Raw genomic sequence first — 11,246 nt, forward strand, 5'->3', positions numbered from 1 at the left:
CAGATCTATTGCAATAGGTCACCCTGGATGTAAAGCCTTGTTTCTTGTTTAGTGTAGCAATGTTCTCCCAAATACAACCCATGTTTATCTATCGTATAGAAAGTGAAATCCGAGAGCTGTCCTAGAACTCAATCAGTGTATAAACTTCACACTAAAACCGGCGAAAGACGTGAACTCCACGAGATTTAATGTAATATTAACAATAAAACTAAATTACATTGTATGTTTATTGATCTAAATAGATAGATCAGAGGCAATGTGCAGACATTTATCAAACATTTTGAGTCAATTTACAACCATCTTTCGACAATATAAAAATGTGTATAAGCTGTGGAATACTTCCCCATCACGAGTGCTGATGTTATTCTCCAGATGAAAAATAATTATCTTTTTTTCCGCTGTAGTTAAGCATCATTCTAGAAGAAGTACGATAAATGAAAGTACAGACACGAATATCTTGCTTCTCATGGAGTATATGCATGTATTTTCGAAATATCGCAGATGTCTGACGTTGGACCAACATTATATTGACGGACGTAACATCTGTTTAACTGACGTTCTTACTTCCACATCAAGTTCCCGTGGGGATCTGGGTTAGAATAGGTCCTCAGTACCCCTTGCTTGTCGTAAGAGGCGACTAAATGGGGTGGTCTTTCGGATGAGACCACAAAAACCGAGGTCCTGTGTCACAGCAGGTGTGGCACGATAAATATCCCTCCCTGCTCAATGGCCATAAGCGCCGAGCATATGCCTAAATTTTGCAGCGGTAACGTCTCCATATTAGTGAAATATTCTCGAGAGGGACGTTAAACAATATACAATCAATCATTTTATGATCTATCGTATCTACTCCGTGAGAAGTCAGGTATATCCATGCAATTTTCTATTGTAGAACTTTCATTTATTATACTTCTGTACATCAGAACTTACACATCACATTTGTATTACATTATAGATTTTTCTTCACTGGTTAAAACAACTAATATGACGTCATAATTTAGCAACTTTAGGCGATTCTCACAATACGAGAGAGAGAGAGAGAGAGAGAGAGAGAGAGAGAGAGAGAGAGTGAACAGTCAGTTGTATACACATGTACAGATACCGGGTTCGGAATACCCCAACATTGAATTTGAATTTGAAAAAATTATAAACTGTGTGGTCAGGTGTTTGACCTAAATGAAAAAAACTATTAAAAAAAAATCAACGTTGTGTCTTGATTGTTGTACTTTTTGTAATGATGAGTGTCTTGATTGTTGTACTTTTTGTAATGATGAGTGTCTTGATTGTTGTACTTTTTGTAATGATGAGTGTCTTGATTGTTGTACTTTTTGTAATGATGAGTGTCTTGATTGTTGTACTTTTTGTAATGATGAGTGTCTTGATTGTTGTACTTTTTGTAATGATGAAGTTGAGACATTTCAACATGTTTTCATTCGTTGTGAAAAAGTATCTATATTATGGAGCAATCTGAGCATGCACAGTTATCAAACAACTTCCAAAAGAATAGGTTTCAATGTACTTAAGATTTTATTAGGTGAATTACCATTGTCTAAAGGCAACAGAATTGTAAATTTCCTTACAAAACAATATATCTTTTCTTGTTTGAAAAAAAAATGCCAAGATGATTGATTGGAATTATTGTTTTATCTCTACAACAAATACAAGGTTAAAAAATGTAGTGCTTAGAAATACAAAAATTTGAAAATACCTGGCATGTATGAAAAACACTTTTTGACAACATCAACAAGAGACTCATGGGCCACATCGCTCACCTGAGTCAACTTGGGCCATATTTAAAGATTTTCCCTATATATTTGTAGGTAAAATTTTGATTCCCTCTTGTAGCCCCTTCCTACTCCCGGGGGCCATGATTTTTACAACCTTGGATCTGCACTATTTCAGACAGCTTTCATGCAAATGTAAACTTCTTTGGCCCAATGGTTCTTGAGAAGATTTTCCCTATATTTGTATGCAAAACGTTGATCCCATAATGTGCCCCCATCCTCTTCCTGGGGCCATGATTTTAACAAACTAGAATATGCATTATGTCAGGAAGCTCTCATGTAAATTTGTACTTTCCTAGCCCAATGGTTTTTGAGAAGAATATTTTTAAAGATCTTCCTATATATTTGTATGTGAAACTTTAACCCCCTATTGTAGCCCAACCCTACCCCTAGGGGCCATGATTTTAATAAACTGGAATATGTACTACATGTATGTCAGGAAGCTTTCATGTAAATTTCAGCTCTTCTAGATCAGTGGTTCTTGAGAAGAAGATCTTTAAAGATTTTCCAATATATTTGCATGTAAAATTTTGATCCCCTATCGTGACCCCATCCTACCCCCGGGGGCTATGATTTTAACAAACTTGATCTGCACTATGTCAGGAATCTTTCATGTAAATATCAGCTTTTCTGGTCCAGTGGTTCTTGAGAAGAAGATTTTTAAAGATTTTCCCTATATATTAGTGTGTAAAACTTTGATCCGCTATTTTGGCCCCATTCTACCCCCAGGGGTCATGATTTTACCAACATTGAATATGTACTATATCAGAAAGCTTTCATGTAAATTTCAACTCTTCTGGATCAGTGGTTCTTGGTTTTTAAATGATCCCACCCTATTTTTGTTATTATCTCCTCTTTGAAAGGACATGGTCCTTCATTTGAATTAACTTGAAATCCCTTCACCCAAGAAATCTTTGTGTCAAGTTTGGTTGAAATTGGCTCAGTGGTTCTGATGAAGAAGTCGAAAATGTAAAAAGTTTACAGACAGACGACAGACAATAGGCGATCAGAACAGCTATGGGGAGCTAAAAAAAAATCATTTAAGCAATGTTTTTTTCTCTACTATTGAAGCTATTTTTATTTATTTATTCAGTATTGTTATAATTTTTTTCTTCTTCTACAATTATATTAGAAATGTTAGCACTTACCAACAAAAGTATGAGCGTGAGTATGAAAGTGTATGAAAGTTGTTAGAAAAAAATTACATCTGTTCTTCTGTCTTAGGTCAATATTTGTGAAGAAAAAAATAATAATTATTAAAAAAGATTTTAAACACTATATGCAACTGTAAATTACAAAGAAATACACCAGGACAAGTACAAAATGTCATACATTTTATTTCTCTTCTACATCCTTATCTTCTTATGAAAATGTAATGTAACGCGTTCATTTGGGGGAAAAAATGGCATGCAGTTGAGTTCGATTTAGATATAAAAAGGAAAATTGGAATAACGCACGCACGAACGCACCCCCCAACCCCCAACACACACCCCACCCAAACACACACACCACACACCACACATCCCACCCAAACACACACACACACGATCAGAAACATGTATACAAAGGGATGCCATTGAGTATCACATCCTTATCTTTTTTTATGGAAAAGTAGATTAAAGCAGCTATTGGGGGAAAATGTCGAGACCGGGACCGGCTTTTTAGCATTGTTTTTTTTTTTATTGGTCCCACCGTTCCCGAAGTTTTCACATCCTATTTTACGAAAGAAAATAGTATGATGAATCAACTATTACAATGCAGGCATGAGATGTTATATCTAAATTAACGAAAAATGGGGTTCAAATATTCTGATACATGTATATTATGTTTTTATCGAATAAAAAAATCTGGGACCGGGACTGAAGACCGGGTTTTAGTCAGTATCATTATATGTCCATTGATAGGTTGTACTGGCAAACTATTATATTGTTATAACGACCATAGAATTTGCAAGACTGTTAAAACAGAATGTGTTTAACAATGTTATTCTTTGAATAACTGATCTCAGATCATTAGATATGAATATTTCCTTTTTCAACTCTTTGATGTCAAAACGACTAGCCATTAATTAATCGTGAGGAACGGTGGTGCAAAGTGTAAAAAAAAAAAAAAAAAGTCTTACGTCGTGATCTTGCTGATGAAAAGGTTAAGATAACGAACAGCGATCAATCTCATAACTCCCATAAGGAATACAAAATAGATAGTTGGGCAAACACGGACCCCTGGACATACCAGAGGTGGGATCAGGTGCCTAGGAGGAGTAAATATCCCCTGTAGACCGGTCAAATCTGCTATGAGATCTATATCTTGATCGGGTAAACGGAGTTATCCGCAGTTAAAATCAGTGTGCCAAGAACAGCCTAACAATGGATATGAAACACGTCAGACAGCATCTGACTCAATGATAGGTTGTATTGGCAAAGTAGGTCGTGATAACGACCATAGAATTTTGTGAAATGTTGACTTTAAACTGACTGTTGAAACCCCTGTAACATCAACTTGTTTGTCAGTAGCCCACCTCTATCTAAATTTGATGCTCTTGCGTAACGAATCGGTTGAGACATATGCAGGTGATAATGGAATATTGCCACATACATACATGTATGGGAAGTTGATGAAGGAGAAGCTGAGGTCACCCCGTTTGTCATAAAGTTGAATTGTTAGTTTGCCGTCAACATCTATGTCCAATAGAATATCTAAGTACAAAGCAGATGTGGAAGACTATGTGGTGATTTTTATTTTGAATTCACTGGGGTACATCGAGTTGTCATATGAATGAAAATGATCAATGTTCATAGATTAAAAAAAAAAAAAAAAAAAAAAAAAAAAACACCCGTCGTCGGTATGTCTAAATGTCAGTCAAAAGCCACAGCTAGAGATTTTTTTCTCATGTAGAAGCATTCTGCCTCGTATGAATATAAAAACAGGGGTCAACTAATAAAGGAGTACAATTCGAACCCATGGGAATTCCAACACTGTTGGAAGACCTGATCTCCAAAAACGACGAAGATATTGTCAATGGGCAACTCATATTGATCAACTTCAGAGTACTTGACGTGGAATCAGAGTGGTGTTTAACAAAGTATTTTTTTTAATAACTAGTCACAAGATATATTATATCCTTTAATTTTTGTTGAAAAAGCAAATGCACATGTATAATGTCAAAAAGTCTAGTCATTAATTGATCGTGACGATGGTCGTGTAAAGTGTTGAAGTCATACGTTTTGATCTTCACGGTTCTCGATAAAAAGGTGAAGATAACAAACAGCGATCTATTTCTTAACTCCCATATGAAATAACTATTAGAGAATTGGGCAATCACGGACCCCTGGAAACGCCAGAGGTCTAGGAGGAGCAAGCATCCCCCTGTCGACCGATCACACCCGCTGTGCGTCCTATAAAATTATGTGATTTCAATTTTGGGTTGTTGGTTAATCTCGGCTGATATTCGGTTTGGCTGAATATTTGGACTAGATTAGATTGTTGTTATGAAGATATTTTTTTTTCTAAAATTTTGACCTTCATGTACAAGATGGAGTGATCTGGGGAATTGAAATGTTGATAAAAAAAAAAGGTTGATTATCAATTAGAACCCTGTATTCCGCTATTCTTTTATTTAGTAACCACTTATGTTCCCCTCTACCCGTGGGGATCTGGGTTAGAATAGGTCCTCAGTACCCCTTGCTTGTCGTAAGAGGCGACTAAATGGGGCGGTCCTTCGGATGAGACTGGAAAATCCAAAGTCACGCACGGGGTCGCAGCAGGTGTGACATGATAAAGCCTTTTGCAACCCCTAACCGGAGGTGGTGAAGTCTCAATGGGATGAGATCTCTCTAAAAATTCTCGAGCGGGACATTAACTAATTATATAAGCAACTTTAGTGAGATTACTGATAGTTAAATCAAGGACGTCGGCAAACGACGATGGTCGCCGCCCAACTAATTTTGCAAGCATAAAATGTATTAAGTACAAAATCAGAACATTTGTTACGGCGATATCTGCTCTTTGGATGGGCGAGTATAACGGCGATCGGTGGTCAATGGAGCGACACAGTGAGGGATGTACAGGGGCGGAAACAGTAATTGCGGTTACGGGGGCGTGCCACTTTATGAGGCAGGGGGTCTGGGTCGAAGTCCTGGTGGGGGCCCAAGGGGCGAAGCCCCCGGAAGCTCCTGGATTTTACATATTTTATAGGGCTTGAAATATGTCTACTATTTAAGTCATTTGTACTATTTTCTATCATTTATTATAAGGTGAAATTAGTAAAATGACGCAAATTTTAAGGATTTTTGGGGAAAAAATAAGTTCTCCTAAGTAATTCAAGGAATCAAAAGATTGTCATTTATTTCTCCGGGAATGGAAGAGATCATTGCTTCTTTTATCGTTTAGTACATTTTCCTAAACAAGATACCACAATTTACCTTAAAGAAAATTTTAGGGGGCTGCGCCCCCCCCCCCCCTTAATCCGCCGCTGATGTACATGTACAGTACATATAAATTCCCCGGAAAAGGCCAAGTGATGTTCCGATTACATTGCTGTAAGTGCGGGTTTGCTACTTATTGTTCATTGTCTAATCAATTGGCTGATCGATGTTTGGAATCTTTAATTCACGGTTGTAAGTCATTAAAATCATCGAAAAATATTACAATATATATACTGTACTTTACTTTTGACTGACCAGTGGTCTGAGTTCATAATACTGCGGATCAATGGATTTTACCGAATACTAATTAATTATGCATGTGTTACTAACCCGTGCACTATACAAAGTTAGAAACCCCACCAAAATCCCCACTCTAAACCTTGTACAAATACGGTTATATTGGACAGTTCTTGCTAAAATATCGATTCACTCGATGTAACTTAAATATATTTTTCAATTTTAATACTGGATTCCTGGTAAGATTTACATTGTAATTCATTTGCTTGTTAAATGTTTAAATGTCTTTTAGTTTATGTAATGGAAGTTCTTTTGGATTTTGTGTAGGCAATAGAGAAAATGGTAAATCGTAGAATAAATAAAAAGAAAATTTATTTAGCAATAAGATAAGAAATATAGAGATGTTTGAAAAACAAAGAAATCACACTTTCACACACGCACACCCATACTCTCTCATCGAAATTGGTATAATAAACCTGGCAATATTGATAATCAATATAACGTATAACTGTCAAGACAATTCAATAGTTAATACAACAAATATGTCATTCCAGGCTGAAAATATAACTGGTAATAAATGTATTACATAATGGTTCAAATAGCATCAAATTCCGCTAACTACAGAAAAAGTTAAACAGTAGTAAATTGGGTTTTGTACAAATTTCTCAAATTCCTTTTTGATAAAATGTTAATTTACTGAAACTCAATATGAAAGTTTGGCTACTCAGCACAATTCAATTTAACGCCGTCAAACTTGGCACAACCAGGCCTCCATACAGCGCGAACAGCCCCTCCGCTTCCAGTCCCGGACTCGCAGGTCTCTCACTGAACAACGATACTGGGTATAACACCGACTTCAAACCAATGGCAACACTAGGCCCACAAAATAATTGCCGAGTCCACCACGTGGAACACCCATGTACAGTGCGGTCTCACGTGTTTTGATTCCCACGCCGAGCACCTACTGAAACGCTGAGAGTACTGCCTGATATGGCCCAGATAGCTTCTTAAATCCCCTCTGCACTGAAATAGCAATAACTTAGCCTAAAACCTATACACACAGCGACTTGGTTAACAACAAAATTGAAAACACAATACACGAGAAAATTAGCCCGAAACCTCGCAATTATTTCACACAAAAATACCTTACCGGCTGGAGAAAACCTACATGTATGCCCACACAGTAAAATATTTGTCTCTCTGGCTACCCATTACCCAGACTAACTTCTGGAATTCGCCAAGAAAAGAGCCCTGCTGGACAGCATGAAAACGTGGCCGCACGCTTGACAAACAGCCACTACTCTGACTGACCAAACCAGTATGCTAAAAATAGCCTTATCGACCAACACTCACACTACGGAAACACCTTACAAGCATAAACAACTATTTACAGACAACACCACAAAAACTAACTTAAAATGAAAATTAACTTAATCACAGTTTACGTCTTGTGTTTTATGTATGTCTATTGTCTTGTGTGCATGTTTGTGAGTATGTTTTCATATGTTTTCTAGGTTTTTTCCCCCTTCTATTGAAATAAAATAATTGTCTGAGACCGACCCAGTTTTGTGTTGTTTGCAACAAAACAGCGACTCCGCGACATATAGTAAAAGTAAAATACTGAAAATTAGGTGAAATCACTCTCTAAAACAACTTGCTGATACTTTTTTTTTTGGTCACACACCTGCATTTCAAAATCGAGGGATTAACAAGTATCAATTAACTTGTTCATTTCAATTTTTCTGAGCGTTGAACGGCAAGAAGAGTTCAGAAATGCGTTCTTTTAAACCCTTAGTACATGTTCCACAGCTCGAACAAATTTTTTTGCCTGTACCAAATAACTTGGTACATCCCAGGTCCAAGCTTCATGGTTGGATAACCATGCTATTGTATTTCTAATTATTGTATTTCTAATTATTGTATTTCTAATTATTAGACCAATAATTACCAATGATTGGTAACACTCAAGGAAGGGCGTCGCGCTTTCTGAATACGGTGTGTCAATTACCAGACTTGAATATTAAAACAAAAACACAAAGATTTGGGTGACTTGGGCGACCAACAGAAACTCTCTCTCTCTCTCTCTCTCTCTCTCTCTCTCTCTCTCTCTCTGAGTTATCTGTTATGCCCTATCACTAACACTTTATGAAAATAGTATAGGATGTGTACTCACCATCTTCAGTAACAAAGCAATACATCAAGCAATCTATCATTTGAAACAAAAGACACAGGGACAGTTTTATATCACTCTATCAGCATATCTGATCCGTTTTTGTTGGTCACCCAAATAGTCTGTTTTCAAGATTTTCAGAAATGATATCAAGAAAACGCTTGGAAGTATTTTCTATCATGCCCGAAAATGTCCAAAAGAATAGTTTTAGCAAGTTCTTAGTTTAAATCAATTTGAAAAGACATGGCAAACACGCTTGAAACATGGATGAAGATATATTGAATGTGTACGAAAAACCTAATAATACTTGAAAACTATTCACTGTGTACCCTCACCTGGCTGTTGAATACGGGTAAACTCCCCTTGAGGACACAAATTATCAAAACCCAGCCAATACAAAATTGCACCCAAGATAAATGTTGATGATCTTGATTAAAGGATAAAAAATACAAAAGGGTTAAAATAAATTTAATAGAGACCATAAAGAGTTTACCTTTCTCGTATGAAACATGTACTATGTATGTTGTTAAACTTTTCTCACCACTCGATTTGGTCCCTCGCTTCGCTCGGCACCAAATATCTTGGTACTCGAAAAAAGTTTACCAACATATAGGCCTACTTGGTTCAAACCATGCATACACATGGTTACATTATGGCGAGGTAGCAATATAAAAAATATTATATATCATTTTTAGCTCTTCTGAGCCGAAGGCTAATCATATGGCCATATGTCTGGCGTGCGGTGTGCGTCAACTTTTTGGGAAAAGGGCTATATCTCAAGAACCCCTTGGCCAATTTTTGTCAAATTTGTCACAGGATATCCTTGGCCCAAGGGCTTTCATTTGTACTAAAACTAGGGTTGTGACCCTTTAACAAGGGGAGATAATTAGGAAAATGCAAACAAAAGTAGTGATTGCTAAAAAGTCTTCTTCTCAAGAACCACTGAGCAAATTATCACCAAACTTATGCATAAGGATGAGGATAGGTTGTAGATAAAAAAAAATTGTTCAAGGCATCATCCTAGGGCAAAGGGTGTGGTCTAAAGGTCACTTAAAAGTTGACCTTAAATTTTGTTTTGTTAAATCTTTGATATTTTGCTTAGTATAAGGACTAGGATCATCAAATTTTGTCAGTTGATGCATCTTAGGACCTAATATCATGTTGTTTCAAAAGTAGGTCATGGTGACTTACTTTTTGAATTTCGCAGGTAATTATTATTAAATGGATTTTGATGTATATCTTGGACACTTTTAAGCCTATGATCATCAAAAGTTGTCAGTTGATGGATCATGGGACCTTAAAGTGCGTCATATGAAAATTATGTCACCATGACCTACTTTCTGAATTTTATGGCTAATCATTTATGAATACATTTTAGGTTGTTATTTCAGATACCGAGAGGTTTAGAATTATCAAACCTTGTAAGTTGATGCGTCTAGAGGCCTCGAAACATATTTATAAAAAAAGTAGGTCACAGTGACCTACTTTTTGAATTTTGCGGATATTCAAATTTCACATTTTCAATTTTAGATGCATATTTTGGACACTATGAAAGCTAGGATCATCAAACTTTGTCAGTTGATGCATCGTGAGTCTTCATAGTTTGTTGACCAAAAAGTAGGTCACCATGACCTACTTTTTGAATTTGACGGCTATATTTTAATATTTCAAATACTATTTGATTTACAATTATCAAACTTTGTCAGTTGATGCATGTTGAGTCTTCAGAGTGTTTTGACTAAAAAGTAGGTCACCGTGACCTATTTTTGGATTTTGACGGCTATATTTGAATATTTCAGGTACTATTTGACTTACAATCATCAAACTTTGTCAGTTGATGGGTCTTGAGTCTTCAGAGTGTGTCGACCAAAAAGTAGTGACCTACTTTTGAAATTTGACGTTTATATCTGAATATTTCAGATACTATTTGACTCAATTATCAAACTTTGTCAGCTGATGCATCTTGAATCTTTGGAGTGTGTCGACCAAAAAGTAGGTCACTTGGCCTTCTTTTGGAATTTGACGGCTATATTTGAATACTATTTGACTTGTCAGTTGATGCATCTTGAGTCTTCAGTGTGTCGACCAAAAGTAGGTCACCGTGACCTACTTTTGGACGGTTACATTTAAATTTTCAGGTACTATTTGACTTAACATCATCAAACTTTGTTAATTGATGAATCTTGGTTAGTGAGAATTTTTGCCTGTTCTACAATGTATCAGAAAAGCGATTCTAGGCCCATGGACCTCTTGTTTCTCTCGTTATTTTCAGATGTGCATAGAATTAAAATATATATATATATCTGCTCGGTCATATGGAGGAAGCGACCCTCGCAAGCTCGGTCTCCTTTAAATACCGCTCAACGACCTTGGGAAAACTTTGACGTTCTAAGGCCCTTTGTCAAACAAATTCTACCTGTCTCATGGAATCAGAGTTTACATGTCAATGACAAGTTGAATGTACTGTGTAATGAATAGAAGTAAATTAATATCTAAATTTTTAGTATTAAAATTTGTATTTGTTAAATAAATACTTACCTTTATAAATTTAGATATTCACCTGCTTGCAGTCTTGTATCGGAAAAAAACCATGTAAACAAAAAAGCACCCTTCGTGACCCGCCACCTCTGA

Source organism: Ostrea edulis, chromosome 6 (assembly GCF_947568905.1).
Source record: "Ostrea edulis chromosome 6, xbOstEdul1.1, whole genome shotgun sequence".
NCBI classification, from domain to species: domain Eukaryota; kingdom Metazoa; phylum Mollusca; class Bivalvia; order Ostreida; family Ostreidae; genus Ostrea; species Ostrea edulis.